Source organism: Ascaphus truei, unplaced genomic scaffold, assembly GCF_040206685.1.
Source record: "Ascaphus truei isolate aAscTru1 unplaced genomic scaffold, aAscTru1.hap1 HAP1_SCAFFOLD_929, whole genome shotgun sequence".
NCBI lineage: Eukaryota > Metazoa > Chordata > Amphibia > Anura > Ascaphidae > Ascaphus > Ascaphus truei.
In genome coordinates this window covers 94,663-102,489 of record NW_027457268.1, presented here as the reverse complement: position 1 = coordinate 102,489, position 7,827 = coordinate 94,663, and the positions used below count along the sequence as shown (strand labels likewise).

The 7,827-nt window shown below is 46.9% G+C and overlaps 1 long non-coding RNA gene across 1 annotated transcript; it reads right to left on the bottom strand.

Moving 5' to 3' along the window:
* Positions 1–115: 115 nt before the first annotated feature.
* LOC142486520 (uncharacterized) lies at positions 116–7,608 on the bottom strand. Its single transcript, XR_012799011.1, has 3 exons — positions 7,477–7,608; positions 1,116–1,520; positions 116–224 (listed from the first exon to the last, which is right to left on the bottom strand). It is a non-coding gene; the product is annotated as an uncharacterized LOC142486520 (long non-coding RNA).
* Between the last annotated feature and the right edge of the window lie 219 nt (positions 7,609–7,827).

Here is a 7,827-nt window from a genome sequence, read left to right as displayed (position 1 = left end):
AGTTCCCTGATCGTTAGTTTAATGATTAACCCCCGCAGCGATAAAGAGAGAGAGTTCTGGAGACAGCAGCCTGTGGTGAGACCGCAGCAGCCAGCACGAGACAGTCACACAGCAACAAAACACGTACCAAAATCCTGCCAAGTTCCTCCAGTGAGACCGTTTCTCTGCCCGGGTGCCCGGGAGAGCGCGGCTCTCCTCCTCCTCCTCATCTTCCTCTTCCTCATCTGCAGTAAAGCACAGTATAGAAGTGGCAGTGTATATCAGCTCTGCAAACTACAATATATCCCTCACTATAGTGTCACTCCTAATAACCATGTACTTCCCGTATATCGCTCACACTGTATGTAGCGCTGTACATAGAACTGTGCAGGCACCAGGACTCCCTGCCCCGCAGAGCTTGCAATCTAAGACTGCTGCCACTGGGATTCCAACTGGGTTCACCCACTTCAAAGGCAGCACTCTTACAATGACACGCCTCCTTCAGCCTGTTGTAGCTTTTAATGCACAGACCCCTCGTCTCTCTGGGGGAGTGTAAGAAATCCTATTAAAAGACGCCATCACCTGTCACCATACGGATACCTATAGGGACATCATCTGTAACACTAGGGGTACCTATAGGTGACATCATCTGTCACACACTTGATACCCATAGGTGACACCTGTTACCCTACAAATACTTATACAGATTTATCAGACGTTACAGCACGGTTAGCGCCGGCGTGTTAGTTAACAGTAGCGCCATGGAAAACAATAGTTAACGCATGTGTTATTTGGTCCATTCATTTGGTTGGTTAACGGGGATAATAACGCCTGCGATATCTCTAAGTGACGTCAACTGTCACCAAGGACAGCTGGCATTGGGGTTCAAAGACAGCGCTCGTACCTCTAAGCTACTTACGCCATACAGTATATACCTGCAGGTGACATCATCTGTCGCCATATGAATACCTATAGGTGACATCATCTGTCGCCATACAGTTGAAGACCTCGGAGGTTGCGAAACCTCTGTACCCTATAACTTCATCTACGACGAACTGTTGGTTGGTCCACTAAAAGGTATCACAACCTTCACCCAATCTACAAGGTTAATTCCCCCAAACCCTGTCCCGTCTCACCTTCCCGGTCCGAGCCGGAGCTCCACCCTCTGTTGATCCCCCTCCTCTCCATCTCTGATACCCCCCTCCCCACCCCCTAACAGAAGGATTAAATGCCCCAGCTGCAGCTCTGCAGCATGCAGCACTTCCTGGATCCGGGGTACTTCCTGCTTCTCCAGGGACACGCCCCCTCCATAGTTACCATCACTAAGGCTGCAAAACCTTAAAGAGACAGTGCGCTCCAAACCAGGGGGGGGGGGGGGGATTGGATAGAATATTGCGGGCAGATTGTTTTGTATTGTATGTCTTTATTTATATAGCGCCATAAATGTACATAGCGCTTCACAGACTATCAGCTGTTTCCTCGTTTCCTTTTCTGTTTTATGGAGTTTTATTTTGTGTGAAGAGGTCTGTATCATTGCAGGCCTGGGAAAAACAACACAAATGTCAGATATAGGCACATGTAATGTATCCCTAATATGTGATATATATATATATACCATACAGTTTAAGTTATGGGGGGGGTGAGAAAACCTCCAAACCTCCACCGTGAGCATATAGCCAATAAAGAAGATCACTTGTGAGCACATTCACATGTCTTAGGGCTGTTATATACAGGATGCGGGCGTGCGGCCGCACGTTCCTATGCAAATGCGCGTGCACCTGCCGCATGCTTTTCCTGTATATAGTGCCGGGAGCTGCAGGTAAGTGTATATGCGTGTATATGTGTATATGTGTGTATGTGCGTGTATATGTGTGTATGTGCGTGTATATGTGTGTATGTGTGTGTATATGCGTGTATGTATGGGTGTATATGTGTGTGTATATGCGTGTATGTATGGGCGTGTATATGGGCGTGTATATGGGTGTGTATATGTGTGTGTATATGTGTGTATATGCGTGTATGTATGGGTGTGTATATGCGTGTGTATATGCGTGTATGTGTGTGTATATGTGTGTGTATATGTGTGTGTATATGTGTGTGTATATGCGTGTATGTATGGGTGTGTATATGCGTGTATGTGTGTGTATATGTGTGTATATGTGTGTGTATATGCGTGTATGTATGGGTGTGTATATGCGTGTGTATATGCGTATATATGTGTGTATGTGTATGTATGGGTGTGTATATGTGTGTGTATATGTATGTGTGTATGTATGGGTGTGTATGTGTGTGTATGTGTATGTATGGGTGTGTATATGTGTGTGTATATGTGTGTGTATATGCGTGTATGTATGGGTGTGTATATGCGTGTGTGTGTGTATGTATGTATGGGTGTGTATATGTGTGTATGTGTATGTATGGGTGTGTATATGTGTGTGTATATGCGTGTTTGTATGGGTGTGTATATGCGTGTGTATGTATGGGTGTATATGTGTGTGTGTATATGCGTGTGTATATGCGTGAGTATATGTGTGTATGTGTGTGTGTATATGTGTGTGTGTATATGCGTGTATGTATGGGTGTGTATATGCGTGTATGTATGGGTGTGTATATGCGTGTGTATATGTGTGTATGTGTGTGTGTGTATATGCGTGTGTATATGCGTGTATGTATGGGTGTGTATGTGTGTGTGTATATGTATATGCGTGTGTATATGTGTATGTGTGTGTGTGTATATGCGTGTGTATATGCGTGTGTATATGCGTGTGTTTATGCGTGGGTATATGTGTGTGTATATGCGTGTGTATATGTGTGTATGTGTGTGTGTGTGTATATGCGTGTGTATATGTGTGTATATGCGTGTGTATATGCGTTGTGACATAGTCCAAAGATGTTAGGCAGCTTTCTGCCCCATTTTAGAGCAGAAAGTGCAGGAATAGTTACAAATGATCCGTTCCACAGCTTCCCATTAACTCAGGCAGCTGGATGGAAAATCCAGACCACAGATTACCATGGCTCTAGTTCTCCCTCACCTGCTCTTCTAATCACATGCACAGGTATTTAGAGCAGAGAGGTTTTGCATTTCTCTCTCTCTCTCCTTGGAGCCTGGAGGCTGGGGGTATCGCTGCTCCCCTGCATCCAGTATCGGGGTTGACGGCCCCTCCAAGTATCACAGTACCAGAGGATTTGCCTGGACACGGGACCGAGTTCCCACCACGAACAGATAAGACCAAACAAATGTTTACTGCTGTTGCTAAAAGACTGTGCTGTATCTAAGTGACCCTAAATGAGAGAGCATTGTTTTAAGCTGGGGAACCAGGTTAGTTGGCCAGCAGCTGTTAGAGAGACTGATTCTATGTGTAGTTAGATCCCTGAAAGGGATAGGATTTTGTTTATATAATTTGGTTTCTTTTTACTTGAAATAACAGTGTGGGAAATACTGTAACAATGAAATGAGTGAACTGCTGAATGAAAGTATCTGAGTACCTCTAACCTACACATGTTAAAGCTGCAGTACCTTACTTGGATGAAAATAAAGCAGGCAGAAGCCTGAGTTAAGCAGCTTAATACTTTGCATGATCCTGTTTTTGTATTAAATAACCCTAGAAGACTGTGTCGGGAAGAACCCAGACAGACGTCAGCACTACAAAAGAGGGGCGTTTGTCACAGCGTGTGTGTATATGCGTGTATATGCGTGTGTATATGTGTGTGTGTGTGTGTGTATATGCGTGTGTATATGTTGTGTGAGTGAAATTAAGTCTTAAGTAAGATTTTTTTTAAATAAAAAAAAAAGTTTAATAATTTTTTTTTGTGCAGTTATTTACCCCCCCAACCCCCCCCCCCACACACACATCCACACACACACACATCCACACACACATCCACACACACATCCACACACACATCCACCCACACATCCACCCACACATCCACACATCCACACATCCACACATCCACACATCCACACATCCACACATCCACACATCCATCCACACATCCACACATCCACACATCCACACATCCATCCACACATCCACACATCCATCCACACATCCACACATCCATCCACACATCCACACATCCATCCACACATCCACACATACATCCACACATCCACACATACATCCACACATCCACACATACATCCACACATCCACACACACATCCACACACATCCACACACACATCCACACACACATCCACACACACATCCACACACACATCCACACACACATCCACACACACATCCACACACACATCCACACACACATCCACACACACATCCACACACACATCCACACATCCACACATCCACACACACATCCACACACACATCCACACATCCACACATCCACACACACATCCACACATCCACACACACATCCACACATCCACACACACATCCACACATCCACACATCCACACACACATCCACACATCCACACACACATCCACACATCCACACACACATCCACACATCCACACACACATCCACACATCCACACACACATCCACACATCCACACACACATCCACACACACATCCACACATCCACACACACATCCACACATCCACACACACATCCACACATCCACACACACATCCACACATCCACACATCCACACACACATCCACACATCCACACACACATCCACACATCCACACATCCACACACACATCCACACATCCACACACACATCCACACACACATCCACACATCCACACACACATCCACACATCCACACACACATCCACACATCCACACACACATCCACACATCCACACACACATCCACACACACATCCACACATCCACACACACATCCACACATCCACACACACATCCACACACACATCCACACATCCACACATCCACACACACATCCACACACACATCCACACACACATCCACACACACATCCACACATCCACACACACATCCACACACACATCCACACAACCACACACACATCCACACACACATCCACACACACATCCACACATCCACACATCCACACACACATCCACACACACACATCCACACATCCACACACACATCCACACACACATCCACACATCCACACACACATCCACACACACATCCACACATCCACACATCCACACACACATCCACACACACATCCACACATCCACACACACATCCACACACACATCCACACATCCACACACACATCCACACACACATCCACACATCCACACATCCACACATCCACACACACATCCACACATCCGCACATCCACACATCCGCACATCCACACATCCACACATCCACACACACATCCACACACACATCCACACACACATCCACACATCCACACACACATCCACACACACATCCACACACACATCCACACACACATCCACACACACATCCACACACACATCCACACACACATCCACACACACATCCACACATCCACACACACATCCACACATCCACACACACATCCACACACACATCCACACATCCACACATCCACACATCCACACACACATCCACACATCCACACACACATCCACACATCCACACACACATCCACACATCCACACATCCACACATCCACACACACATCCACACACACATCCACACACACATCCACACATCCACACATCCACACACACATCCACACACACATCCACACACACATCCACACACACATCCACACATCCACACACACATCCACACATCCACACACACATCCACACATCCACACACACATCCACACATCCACACACACATCCACACACACATCCACACATCCACACATCCACACACACATCCACACATCCATCCACACATCCATCCACACACATCCACACACATCCACACACATCCACACACACATCCACACATCCACACACATCCACACACACATCCACACATCCACACACATCCACACACACATCCACACATCCACACACATCCACACACATCCACACACATCCACACACACACACACATTCAGCGCCGGTAGCGGCGCAAAAGATGAATTTCCTCATCTTCGCCGCTGTCTGACGGCGCCCCGCTCCCTGCCGTGCGCGCGCGGCCCTTCTATAGAAAGGCTGACTGATGCCAGCCAACGAAAAATCCGTGCGCGCGCACGAGGTAGCACGCGCACGAGGTAGCACGCGCCCGGCACTATAGAACGTGCCTTAGACAGGTCTGCAACCCTGCCTTTCACCATTATCACCTCAGAGCAAGTATAAACCAACCTCACACTGATGATACCCATCAAGGTTGAAACATGTCTGTGAGTGGTTTGACTTGCTTTGCTAGTCCCATGCTGTGTTTAAAAGCTGTGTGAACGGCGATGCATCAGCTTAAATGGGCTCCATGTGAATGGATATTCCAGGCAAAAGGTGACACATTGTGTGCTCATTTGCATGTCATTTCCCAGAATCCCTTGCTGCAGTGGGAGCACTGTATGCGAGGTGATAATGATTGAAAGGCAGGGGTGCAGACCTGTCTAAGACATGTGAATGTGCTCACATTTATATATAAATGTTTTACCAGGAAGTAATACACTGAGAGTTACGTCTCGTTTTCAAGTATGTCCTGGGCACAGAGTTATAAAAAATACATGGTTACATTAAAAGAACAGGGTTATACAGTTAATTCATAGATATTTCAAATTAGGGAGACATGCCTGTGCTGAAGAAGGAGCACACCTGAGGTACCCTGGGAGATATACTAATGACTATGCCAACTATATTTAAATGAGTCCCGTCCCACACTTCCTAAAAGGATTTCCATACCAACTATATAGAGAGTTCATAATAAGCCTAGAGCATCGACCTAATGACTGGGAATGGTGTCAGAGCCAACAGCACTAGAACCCACAACCACTGTTCTTCTAGGCCACCGCTCATTTATGTGTGTGTGTGATATATATGTACACACACGCACTAACACACACCTGGAGACATCACCACTAAATTGAAAGCCCCTCTCCGATCCGCGGAATTCTGAGAGACGGGGTTGGACAGGCTCGCCCATCTCTCCCTCCGGGGGGCTCTGTACGTAATTATTGTGTTCTGCAGACATAAACTATTGCTACGTCGAAGATTTGCGTCCCTCTGTGTTGTCTGACCCTAGCCTGGTTCTTTCCGGCTGATTATTCTCTAACCTATACAGGGGCGGTGGACTCGGGGCTCCCCTAGTATCTCCATACACAGCAGGGTGACCATATTTGTCACGGAAAAAAAAACGGGACAAATGTCACGCATGTACAATCGGCACTTGCCGGCTGCTCATGTGCGGCCAACGGGATTTGAAAAACCGGGACAGCACCCCAAAAAGTCAGGACAGAGTCCGAAAAACCGGGACTGTCCCAGCTAACCCGGGACATCTGGTCGCCCTACATACTAAGGCACCTCGGGAAATAAAGAGAGGGTACGCATCTCATGAGCCTTTTCCATGACCCCTTGCAGGCGCACTGACCAGAACACCCTCCTACTGTCTCTGTACGTACTTACCACTTAGATTGTAAGCTCTTCGGGACAGGGACTCCTTTTCCTAATGTCTTTTAACGTCAACAGCGCTTATTCCCTCTATGTCCCGTGCGTTACTGCTGTAAAGCGCTGTGTACAAGAACGGAGCTATGTAAATAAAAATATACATACAAAGTGTCCATCTCTCCCTCCCCCCTCCCCGCCCCACGGCCCCCGCACTTTGCCTGTTGTCCATTTATAAAAATGACGCCATAACAGTCAGGGGCCGGAACATTAAAAGCCACATCCTGTTGTGACACATCCGATATCACAGCGAAGGATCGGAGGTAAAAGCAGCATCACCCCAAGCTGAAAGAAAATTCAAGTTTTCAGGGC